Source organism: Pongo pygmaeus, chromosome 8 (genome assembly GCF_028885625.2).
Source record: "Pongo pygmaeus isolate AG05252 chromosome 8, NHGRI_mPonPyg2-v2.0_pri, whole genome shotgun sequence".
Taxonomy (NCBI): Eukaryota; Metazoa; Chordata; class Mammalia; order Primates; family Hominidae; genus Pongo; species Pongo pygmaeus.
This window is the reverse complement of record NC_072381.2, coordinates 5,537,900-5,550,487: the sequence shown is the minus strand read 5'-3', so window position 1 is coordinate 5,550,487 and position 12,588 is coordinate 5,537,900.

Genomic DNA, 12,588 nt, shown 5'->3' with positions numbered 1-12,588 from the left:
AAATAAGACACTTAGATTTTAGGTCAGGCGAGAGTTGAAGAGGTTTTAAGTTCTTAAGAACACAGGCTAAGGGAGAAGGAGGAGGAATGGAGGGTGGAAGGTTGCCTATAGTGAAGGAGGCAAATTTAAAGAAAAGGGAGAGTAGAGACACGGAGGGAAGGGGTTTGGGGGTTCTTACCCTCTAGAAAAGCAGGAAATAAGTGGTTGGGGCACAGAGATAAGAGGTTGGGGCACAGAAATAAGGGGTTGGGGCACAAAGATAGGGGGTCAGGGCACAGAAATAAGGGATTGGGATGCAGAGATAAGAGGTTGGGGCACAGAAATAAGGGATTGGGGGTTCTTGCCCCCTAGAAAAGTGGGACTTGCCACTAAGGGTGAAGGAGAAGGGGTTGAAGGGTTCTTGTCCCTGCCCCAGAAAAGTGGAGAAGGGGTAGAGACACAAAGAGAAGGGGTTGGGGTTCTTGCCCCTCCCCCGGAAAAGTGGGACTTGCCGCTAAGGGTGAAGGACCAAGGCAGGCATCCCCGTGTGGTCAGACACCTCTGAAACGTGGGTGAATTATCAGAGAGGCATCACTGCAATGATTAAACACCAAGGGAAGGCTGCCTTCCCGGTCTGTGACCAGCGCCGGAGTTTTGGGTCCACGGATAAAACATGTCTCCTTTGTCTCTACCAAGGAAGAGATTGAAGTGTGGTGCCAAGACTGAAAAGAGAAAGAGGTTGGGGGATAGTGAGGGAGGTTGGAGAAGAGAGTAAAAAGAGGCCGCTTACTGGATTTGAAATTGGTGAGATGTTTCTTGGGCTGGTCGGTCTGAGGACCTGGGGTTGTAGGTGGATCTTTCTCATGGAGCAAAGAGCAGGAGGACAGGGGATTGATCTCCCAAGGGACGTCCCCCGATCCGAGTCACGGCACCGAATTTCATGCATGTTCATGTAAAGAGACCACCAAACAGGCTTTGTGTGAGCAACAAGGCTGTTTATTTCACCTGGGGGCAGGCGGGCTGAGTCTGAAAAGAGAGTCAGCAAAGGGAGACGAGGTGGGGCCGTTTTATAGGATTTGGGTGGTTAAAGGAAAATTACAGTCAAAGGGGGGCTGTTCTCTGGCGGGCAGAGTGGGGGTCACAAGGTGCTCAGTGGGGGAGCTTTTGAGCCAGGATGAGCCAGGAGAAGGAATTTCACAAGACAATGTCATCAGTTAAGGCAGGAACAGGCCATTTTCACTTCTTTTGTGGTGGAATATCAGTTAAGGCAGGAACTGGCCATCTGGATGTGTACGTGCAGATCACAGGGGATATGATGGCTTAGCTTCGGCTCAGAGGCCTGACAACTTATATTAATGAAAATAAAGTTAGTAAATGGAAGCAATGCAGCATCATGGGGAATGCATGGAATTAAAACTGGGAAAAATGTGTGATGATCACAGGCTCCTTCCAGCCACTGTGCTGCCAACGTTTGCACCAAACACTCATGGGTCCTCCCTGGCACAGGCTTGGTGGGACCCACTCACCACTGTCCACTAACACATGCCCTGGCTCCCAGCCGCGTTAGGCACAGGCAGAGGAGGGTGTTCTGGCAGGCGGTGGCTGTCGTTGTGGACCCTGCAGATGGGGGTGCTAGTTTCCTGGACTGTCTTCTTGGGCTTTGTCACTGCAGCCACTGACGCAACTCTGGGCCTTCCAAGTAAGGCAGCACCAAGCAGGGCCCTAGAAGGGCCAGAGATGCTGCTGCTCTGTCACCTCCAGGGAGCTTGCTTCTCCCTTCTAGAGCAAACACACGGCTAAACCACGGAGGAGTTTCTCGCTGGAGGCTGGCGATCTGGGGCCTTGCAGATCAGTGGCAGGAGAAAGCCCAGGAGGGCCTCCATGAGGGGGACCCTACCTGTCTGCCCCCGGCCCAGTGGTTGCCCACGCATGCTGAACTGGGATCTGAAGCAGAGTGATTGGTAGCAGGATGGGCCAGGGGCGCTAGGCCTGGGCTATCCCCCCAGTATCCTGGCTGCCTGCTTTCCTGGCTGAGAGCCCTGTCTCTGGCCGCTCTGTCCTGATCCGTCCTGGGACTCTAGGCTTGAGTGGCATGGTAGGGCCTGGCAGTGACTCCACCCTAAGCCTCTTTCTTCTCCTCCTCTCCTCCCTTGTGTGCATGGGCCGGGCCGCCTGTCCCACTCCATTGGTCTCAGCACCTGGAAGGCTCAGCATCTGGACTGCCTGTGGGACCAGGTGGAGCTGTGTGCCGCCCCTGGCTCTGCCGCCCACCGGGCAACCTTGAGCACATCCCTGAAGCCTCAAACCTTCAGTCATCATGAGGATTAAATAAAATAGTGGGTTGTGTTTAAAGTGCCTGGAAAAGTCCTCTCCTGAGACCTGGACGTTGGGCCTCTGCTCCTGGTGGTCCTCACTGTGAAGGCTGCAGGAGCCTCTCCAGCCCTCCCACATCCCCTGAGGCCAGGGCCTGCTGGGGCACGAGGTCATGCCGGCCAGAGCATCCACCCCACTTTTAGAATGTGTTTCTGGCGGGGGTTGAGGGGAGCTGGAATTCCCTTCCTGGGTTTGCTTCTGACTGTGGGACTAGCTGTGTGGGGTGTAGGGTACATGGGCAGACATGGGGTTGAGGGCAGGGCATGTGCGAGGCCTCTCCATGCAGGACAGAGCCGGGCTGGGAGGAAGGGATGGACTGTGGGCTGCTGGCCTCTACTTACGATTCTTTTCCTGCACCTTGCAGACAGCAGGAGCAGGGCTGGGTGAGACAGTGGGTGTGCATCAGTGGTGGCTCTCACTGTGTTTCTATTGAACCATGATGCTCATGCATCTGACAAAGCCTATACTGTTGTTATGCATGGGGATTAGGATGATCAGAAGCATTCTGGTGTGAGAGAGATGAGGGGGAAGGAAGAAGAGACAGAGGAAGGAGGAGGGAGGGAGTGGAAGGAGAAAGGAGTAAAAGCTACTGAGCCCCACACTGTTCATTGTATGGCTAGGGTGGCAGTGTGACCAACACTGAGCTGGAGGGAGGAACTGTGCTTGTCCCCACGTCCGCAGCCACCCAGGAGCTGTTGCTAGAGATGCATTGATTCCCTCCTGGGTCTGTTTCCCCTGCCATGAAATGAAGCAAGGTTGAGTAAGACGGGGACGTTCAAGGTCAGCTTATTTGCTGGTGTCCCCTGGGACGTGGGATCCAGGGACAGAGGGCAGCCGGCCTCAGGCCTCAGACTGCAAGCAATGCCTGATGAGTGTTTATGTGGCCTGCTTGGCCTGCTCCTCTGTTTTGGGCCTCAGGGGATGAGGTCTTGGTGCCTCTTCTTGAGATTTGCTGCTTCTTTATTCTCTCTGGTTTGGGCCAAATTCGAGAGCTCTGATGAGCTCCTTCTGGCCTGGCTTTCCCAGTGGTGCACACCATGGTGACAACCCAGCCAACTTTCAGGACTTGGAGTCCTTACCCATTGCTGCACAACAGACTACATGAAAATCGAGGCTTCAAAGCACAATAAACAGGCATTCCCCGCATTTCTCTGGGGGCTGCTCAGCTGGATGGCTGTCTCAGCATCTCCCATGAGGCTGTAGCCAGAGAGCAGCAGGTGGGGCTGCATCATCTGAAGGCTCGACCGGGGCTCCCTCCTGCAGCAGGCAGTGGGTGCTGGCTGTCTGCAGGAGGCCTCAGTTTCTCCTGTCTTGGACCTCTCTGCAGGGGAGCTCAAGTGTCCTTATGAATACTGGCTTTCTCCAGAGCTGGAGGTCCTGGACAGGGTAAGCAGGGGCAGAAGTGTCTCTTATGGTGTACCTCTGAAGTCACATTCTATCACTTTTGTCTTACTCTGTTGGCCTTGCTCTAAGGTACTGGCCCCGACACCTTGTGGGAAGGGTGTGAATCCTGGGAGGTGAGGTCCTCTGAGGCCTCCTGGAAGGCTGGCTCCTGGAATGCTGGGTCTGAGAGGCTCTGAGTCCCTGAGCAGCTTGTTCACTGAGCCATGGACTCTGGCTCATGCAGAGCTGAAATCAGTCAGTCTTTACAGTTCACTCAGCAAACAAGTTTGAACACATTCTGTGTCACACAAAGTGGTAGTTTAGGGGGACACACAGACCAATAGACTTGGAGACTTGTAGAGAGGGCAACACCCAACCTGGGAAGTGTTCGATGTTGGGGACAGGAACCTAAGACTGGAGCATGGGGTGGGGCCCAGCAAGTAAAGAATGGGCTTCCCCAGGGACTCAGCGAAGGCTGCCTGGGAAACGGAAGGCTCAGCTGCATGTGGAGCGGTACAGGGGATCCTGGCAGAGGGCGTTGGGGAGGGGGAGGCACAGCCCTCCAGGCAGGGGGACCACAGTGAGCAAAGGCAGAGCCGGCCTGGCTGGTCAGAAGACTCAAGGTGCTGGGCACTGCCGGAGTTAGGGTGTCATTTCTCCAGTATGCCCGGATTCCAGAACCTTCCAAAACAACAAAAAATTTCTCCTGCTTTGTAAAACTCCTGTTAAGTCAATGGTTAACTTGTTTGTTACTGCAACCAAGAAGCTCATTAGAAAGTTCTGGAGAGACTCAGCCCTGGAGGACCTAGGTATAATGTTGGGCCAGCCAGAATGAAAGAAATAGTTTCCATCATGGAAAAGATTGTCTCATGCTCCTTCGCTGCAGGCGAACATAGCTTCGTGGCTTTCGGGCCCCCTCCCCACTTGCTCTCAGCTAGGGTGTGCATGCATCTGTATTTATAGGCCCATGTGTCATTTTCCTTTGTTTTGGAAGAGTGTATTACCCACAGGGATCAGTGGAGGCTGCAAAAAACCTGAGGGACTCACGGGCCTGCCGGGGCTGGAAAGTTTAAAGGCTGCTTTGAGCTTTCGGCTCCATCTGCCACCCCATAAAATGCACATCTATGCGCATTTGATGGATGGAAAATAACACACCATCTATTCATTTGTACGCATGGTGTGTGAGCTGCCGAGGCCTCTCCCTGTGGTCTGTCTGTTTCAGAGCTGCCTGTCTTGGATTACATATTCCTAGCGGGCAGAGACATTCTGCTAATCCTATCCCTCCTGCCTGGTGCACAGAGAGGCACGCATGAGGTTTTGCAATGTGATAGAAAACAGGAGAGGCCTGCAGCCTATGTCAGCCCCATTGATGTCTTGTTCCCCTTTATCAGAGTTGCCCTGGGAGGCCCTGGCCCTCCCGGCCTCCCCCTCTCCCCTTGACAGTCCCTCCTGGCTTCTTTCCTTCCCTTCCCCCACCTTGGGTAGGGAGCAGAGGGCTGAGCTCACACCTGGAAATCGCCCAAGACAAAGAGAACCTGCCTAAGAGTCTGCTTAAGGGGTGGGGACAGCGAGGCCTGTGATTGTAGTTGGCAAAGGTAAGTGATGTCAGACAGCAGACGTTTCTCTAGCCCTGCAGCAGTTTCCAGGCGTGGAGGGAGGCCTGGCGCCAACTTCTCAAGTCACATTCAATGAACAGCTGTGGTTTGAACTGTGGAGAGTGGGGCCTGCAGGGGAGAGAGAAATGCACCAGCCAAAGGCTGCAGCCCGGCTCTCCTGATCTCATCGCTCAGCCCTGCTGGGGAGGAGTCTGGGGCTGCAGCTCTGGGCGACTTCATAGTGGACGGAGAGAGGAGAGGGCTGTGTTTCTGACTGCAGCAGGCGGCCTGCTTCCTCTCTGCCTTGAGGCTGAGAAGAGGAGATAAAAAGACAAGGGGAATCTGTCCCCAGGTTGGTTGACTCCAGGTTACCTGGAGCAGAGCCCAGGGACACCCACAGACTTGCCTGGGGGAAGGATGGCGAGGCTGTAAGTTCCCTCATCGCCCAGATCAGGGTGCTGCTGCTGAAGGCTGTGATTTAGGAAGACACCAGTCCTTGCCTTTTACCTGGTTCTTTTGCAACCCCGCTCCCCGCCCACCCCAGTGAAAGGTTCACCTGCACAGGCTAGGGTGGCCTGGGGTTGGGCCCTGAGGCTCCTGGGCCTCTGGATGTAGAATTTTCCTAAGCAGTTATTGTCTGAGAGTCAGAGGTTGCAGCCCAGACCTCCAGATGAAAACAGCCTGGGCTGCTTTGCTAAGCATTTAAATTCAGCGTTTGTAGAATTTGCATAGTATCATTCCAGTTTTGATCTCCATAGGTATGACTTGAAGGAAGTGTACTAATGCCATCTATTTTTCTGGGTCTGGATACTTTTTAATCGACTTTATGTTTTAAAGAAGTTTTATGTTCATAGTTAAATTGAGCGCTAAGTACAGAGTTCTCAAGCCTCCTCCGCCATCAGCATCCCCACCAGATGGTGTGTTTGTTACAATCGGTGAACCTATATGGACACGTGATTGTCACCCAGAGTCCACAGTTTACCTGAAGGCTCGTTCTTGGTGTTGTACATCATGTGGGTTTGGACAAATGTATAATGACATAGATCCACCATGATAGCATCATACTGATCGTACTGAATTGTTTCACTGCCCTAAAAATCCTCTGTGCTCTGCCTACTCATCCCTTTCTTCCCCCAACCCCTGGCGACCACTGATCTTTGCACTGTCTCCATAGTTTTGCCTTTATCAGAATGTCCCATAGTTGGAGTCTTATAGGAAGTAAGCTTTTCAGATGGGCTTCTTTTGCTTGGTCATATGCATTGAGTGTTCTCTGTCTTCACACAGCTTGATAGCCCATTTCTTTTCAGTGCTGAATCGTATTCCATTGTCTGCATGTTCCACAGTTTGTTCATCCATTCACTACTGTCTTAGTCTGTTTGCGCTGCTATAACGAAATATTGGAGACTGGGTAATTTATAAAGAAAAAAAATTCATGTATCATTGTTCTGGAGGCAGGAAAGTCCAAAATGAAGTTGTTGGCAGATTTGATGTCTGGGGAGGGCTGCTCTCGTTTTCCAAGATGGTGCCTTGTTGCTGCATCCTCTGGGGGAGGTGGACACTTTGTCCTCACATGGCAGAAGAAATGGAAAGGAAAGAACCTTCTCACTCTCTCCAGCCTTTTTATAAGGGCTCTAATCCCACCTGTGAGGGCTCTGGCCTCATCACTTAATCACCTCCTAAAGGCCCCACTTCTTACTACTAACACATTGACCATTAAGTTCCAACATAGACATTTTCATGGACACATTCAGACCATACAGAGCACCTGCTGAGGAACATCTTGGTTCCTTCCAAGTTATGGCAATTATGAATAAAGCTGCTGTAAACATTTGTGTGCAGGTTTCTGTGTGGATATAAGTTTTCAACTCATTTGGGCAAATACCAAGGAGCAAGACTGCTGGATTGTAGGGTAAGAGCATGTTTAGTTTTTTAAAGAAGCTGCCAAACTGGCTTCCATTTTGCATTCCTACCAGCAGTGAATGAGTGTTCCTGTTGCTCCACATCCTTGCCAGCACTTGATGTTGTCAGTGTTTTGGAACTTGACATTCTAATTGGTATGTAGTGCTATCTCATTGTCGTTTTAATTTGCAATTCCCTAATGACATATGATGTAGAACATCTTTCCATTTGCCTATTTGCCATTCGTATATCTTCTTCTTCTTTTTTTTTTTTTGGTTTGTTTTGAGACAGAGTTTCACTTTGTCACCTAGGCTAGAGTGCAGTAGTGCAATCTCAGCTCACTGCAACCTGTGCCTCAGCCTTCTGAGTAGCTGGGATTAGAGGTCTGTGCCACCATGCCTGGCTAATTTTTGTATTTTTAGCAAAGAAGGGGTTTCACCATGTTGGCCAGGCTGGTCTCAAACTCCTGGCCTCAAGTGATCCACTGCCTTGACCTCCCAAAGTATTGGGATTACAGGCGTGACCCATTGCACCAAGCCTGTATATCTTCTTCGGTGAGATGTCTGTTCAGGTCTTTTGTTCGTTTTTTAATTGTCATTTTCTTATTGTTGAGTTTTAAGAGTTCTTTGCATATTGTGGATAACTGCCCTTCATCAGGTGTGTCTTTTGCAAATATTTTCTCATAATCCGTGGCTTGTGTTCTCATTCTCTTGAGGTAACTTCTTTTTTATACTTTCCTGAATTTTCCTAATTTTCCATGACAAAAATATATAATTTTAGCATCAGAAGAAATATGTTTAAAGCTCTAATATTTTACTAAATTGATATTTTATCATTATCTAATTTTTGCTTTAGAAAGATCATTTGGCTGCTATATGGAGGATGGATTGAAGAATGGTGAGAGTTTGGGGACCAGTTAAAGGCTAATGCTGTTCTTCAGGCAAGAGCTTTCTGCAGCTAATACTGTTCGGAACAATGAAGGCAGTGGGAAGCGGTAGAGTTCTGAATGCGTCACAGAGGTGACACAGCCTATGGATGGAGTGGTCAGGGAGCATGAGTAAAGTAGAGGAATCAAGAATGGGTGGAGTGGTGCCACTTACTAAGATGTGGAAGACTGGGGGTGGAGAGGATTCAGGATGGAAAAGCTAGAGTCCTCTCAGGTCCTGTTAAGCATGAAGCACATTAGACTTGAAGAGGACATGTCAAGTAGGATCTGGGTAGCAAGTCAGGAGCTCAGAGGGGTGGTCAGAACTGGAGATGTAAATTTGGAAGTTGTCAGGTATTGGTTATGTTCAAGCCATGGGATGGATCAAACTCCCCAGTAGATAAAACAAGATGTCTGGGAACTGAGCCATGGCTGTCCAACATTTAGAGGTCTGGAAGAACAGAGGTCCAAAGGGAGAAGAGGCGAGGGCGGTAGGAGATGAGGAGAGTGTGCTGGCACCCGAGAGTGGAGGAGAAGGTGTTCCAGGTGCTGCTGAGGTTGAATCTGATGAATTACCCCTGGAAGCTGCCGGCTGCTGGAGATGGGAGCTGGGGTTGAGGGTGGCTTAGAGGAAGGTGGGGGTGGGGGTGGCCTAGAGGAAGCTGGGGAGTCAGCGTGCAAAGGGAGCAGGGTCGTCTGGGCAGGAGTGCAGTCGTGTGAGCTGATGATGGAGGGGGAAGGAGGTGCAGGTTTAGGAGGCTGACCCTGGATACTGGTACTTGGGGGAGAATCGGAGGTGGGGAGCATGCATGGTGAAGAGCTGCTTTGCCCTGGGAGGGGGCCACTGAGCCGAGCATTTAGAGCATGGCCTGGGAGTTTGGGGTAGGGTAGAATGGGGCAGGGGGGCCACATCTCAGGCTGGAGGGAGGGCAGGCTGGACAGGAGAGGAAAAGCCGGTGCCTGGTGGGACAAGGTGAAGGAGGGGAGGAAGAAGAACAAATACAGGGGCACTCAGATGCATTTAATTTCAGCTTTGCCACAGGCTGGCTGCCTGATCTTGGGCAATTCACTTGATGTTTGTAGATTTCAGGTTCCTCAGCTGGCAAAGGGGATCAGACTAAGTGATCCATGTGGGTTTCCAGGTCTAACTTGATAGATCTGTCCCTGCTTGTCCTGCCCAGTGAAAGAGGAAAACAAAAGGCTATCCACCCGCCCCCAGCAGCAGCTGTTGAAGAATCTCGATTCTATGGGAGATTATCAGATTCCTATGAATCTAGCTAATTTTGCCTTACTTTCTGGTCTACTCAACAGCAAACATTTCCAGGTATTGTAACGCTATCTCCTTTCTTAGAAGACAGTAATGCAGCTAGTGCACTGGCCGTTGGTGACATTCTCAGGGCCAGGCTGGGTGGATTGCTTCCTGGGGGGCCGAGGAGCTTCCTCAGTGTCTTCTCATTGCCTCAGCTCACACGGAGTGTGGCAGCCACGTTTGTGCGGCAGAGAAAAAGGTGTTGGCAAAGGAAACAAATCATGGTAGAGAGATACAAGGAGGAGAGGGAGAAAAGGGGCTGTATTAATGAAGCCAGAATCCAGATTAGCCTAATATGACTGCCAAGTTGTAATGGAGAGAACAGCAAGTGTGAAATTCAGGCAAAAGGTCTGAGTTTCTGTGAGATAGTAGACAGCAAATGCAGTATTTTGAAAAGCAGAGGCTGAGGGTTTGGGGGAAGTTAAGAGGCTGAGGAGCTGGAAGCATTATAGATACCTGGAATTCCACAAGTTCTGTTCTTCCTTTTCGTTTTTTAAAGCAGTGGTTTCTTCGCATGTCACCCAGGCTTAGTGTAGTGCTAGTCACAGGCAGGGTCATGGCTCACTGCAGCCTCAAACTCCTGGGCTCAAGTGATCCTCCCATCTCAAGTCTCCTGAGTAACTGGGGCTACAGGTGTGTGCCACCACACTTTCTTTTTAACTTCTGCTTTTTTGTAAAGAATCTCCAATATACACACACATGTGTGTAAAGAGTATGATGAATTCCCTGTGTGTCTGATCCAGCTTCAGTGAGTCCCAACTTATGGCCAATCTTGTTTCATTTTTGTCCCAACCATTCTCCTGCCTCGTAATTTCAAAGAAAATCCCAATTGTCATTCAATTTTACCCATAAACATTTCAGTAAATGCTTCTATGACTCTAATCAAAGTGCTATTGTTAAACACAAAAATCTAACAGTAACTACTTGACTTTAAACATACACTCAGTGCTGGATATTTTCTTATTTAAAAAGTTTGATTTAGCTCTAAATGAGGGCCATGCATTGCAATTGCCTCTTAAGTCATAGATTCCCCTCCATCTCTCCTTTTTCCAGTTTCTATTTCATTGAAGAAATTCTACTTGTCTTAGTTTCCTGGAGATCAGATTCACGTGTGACCTTGGCAGGACTTAGCTGGGATGCAGGTCCCTCGGGAGATAGTGGCTTGTGTGTTCTGTGCCCTTGATGATCCTTCAATGCATCAGGGCTATGAGATGGTGATACTCTACCATTTATTAGCTGCGCTACTGCTCCGCAGAGAATCTCCCCTTTGTTAGCTGTTTGGTTGCTCTGATAGTCTGTAGATGAAATGGTAGGATAAATGCCTGATTCTTTTCCTTTATTTACAGTTTTCAAAGCCCTACATTGGTTCCCTGAGATACTCCAAAGGAAATCAAAATTTTTATTTTGTAAAGAATCATTATGTAGCTATGGGCTTAAATGTGTCTGATGTTTCAATCCATGGTAGTTATTATCCTAATGAGCTCTAATCATCTCAAGCACTTTTAAATTAATGCCCCACTTGTCATGAGACACCTGTGCATCTCCATACAGGACCGTGTCATTCCAGGTTTAGGAAGGGCACCTGCTTTCACTCAAGTCTGCATTCATCCGTCTCACAAGCAGCCCATCTTCTAAGAAAACAGGCATATTTCTTGATTGAACAGGTCTTAGAAGAGAGAAGTATTCTGAAGCTAAGGCTATGTGGTATCAAACTGAAAGTACTTTACAAAAGCATACTGGATACTTTTATATTATCCCGAAGAAACATATTCAGCACGGTCGAATGTGTCACAAGTGTGACTTAGCAGACCAGAGAGAAGTGTGAAAGATTAATGTTTTTGACTCTTCTTTATATAACAAATGTGATGTCAGTGCACGGAGAACCCAAAAGAACAAAGTGAATCCGTGTTCCCCAGCAGGTTCCCTGGAGTCCTGTCAGGACAGACAAGAGGATCTCAACTTGGCATCCGCAGGGTGGTCTGGGGAATATCCCTGAAGTTCCAGTCATGTGGATGTGGATGTACATACATTTTCCTGGGGAGAGGGTCCAGAGCTTTCATTAGAATCTCAAATATGCATGCTGTAAGTGTAAGTACCACTTGACTCGAATAACTGTCCATCCGGGAGAAGTCTTTGGTCTTGCAGTTGGTCCTGGGGATTGCTGAGTGCAGAAAAAATTAAAACTTCTCTGGGTCTAGGGAGATTTATTTTTGAGGACATTCCTCCCACCGGAGTTAGATTCCATGGACAAAGGGGTATTACTCTTTTATCAGTGTTCTCTCATGCCAATTTTAAAAAGCCCATTTGGGCCGGGCACAATGGCTCATGCCTGTAATCTCAGCACTTTGGGAGGCAGAGGTTGGCTTATCACCTAAGGTCAGGAGTTCAAGACCAGCCTGGCCAACATGGTGAAACCCTGTCTCTACTGAAAATACAAAATTACCCAGGTGTGGTGGCACGCGCCTGTAATTTCAGCTACTTGGGAGGCTGAGGCAGGAGCATCAGTTGAACCCAGGAGGCGGAGGTTGCAGTGAGCTGAGTTTGCGCCATCGCACTGCAGCCTGGGAAACAAAAAGCAAAACTCCGTCTAAAAAAAAAAAAAAAAAAAAAAAAAAGCCTGTTTGAAGGCTGAGATATCATCTACTTTGAACCCCCAGGACTCCTAAGTGTATACTTCTTAGCCAGTTTCAGCTCTAGGGACAGGCAGGAATTTCAAGTGAGGAATATGATGAAGACCAACTGTAACATTGCCACTTTAGGTCTTTCTGCCTCTGTCATCAATATTTACAGATGAGGGCCTTAACTAGGCATTTTCTGATGCTTGTAAAATTAATTACTAGCATTATAGCCATATATATTTGAAACAAATATCATGCTGTCTGCATACTGAGAAAAGCATTAAATACAAAGCAGACCCAGCTACCACAAAAGTCGCTGAACGCATCTGATGAGTCAGTTGTGTCCTGATAGATCCCAGGGTGATTTATCTGTGATCCACGGATGGCTAATAAGATGACCTGGTTTCCCTTACCACTGTGCGTACACACATCCTGAGATGGACTATGAAGTTTAAGAAGATTTTCAGGGCAGAGACTATTCTTCGCTGAAAATATGTAAGCACACCC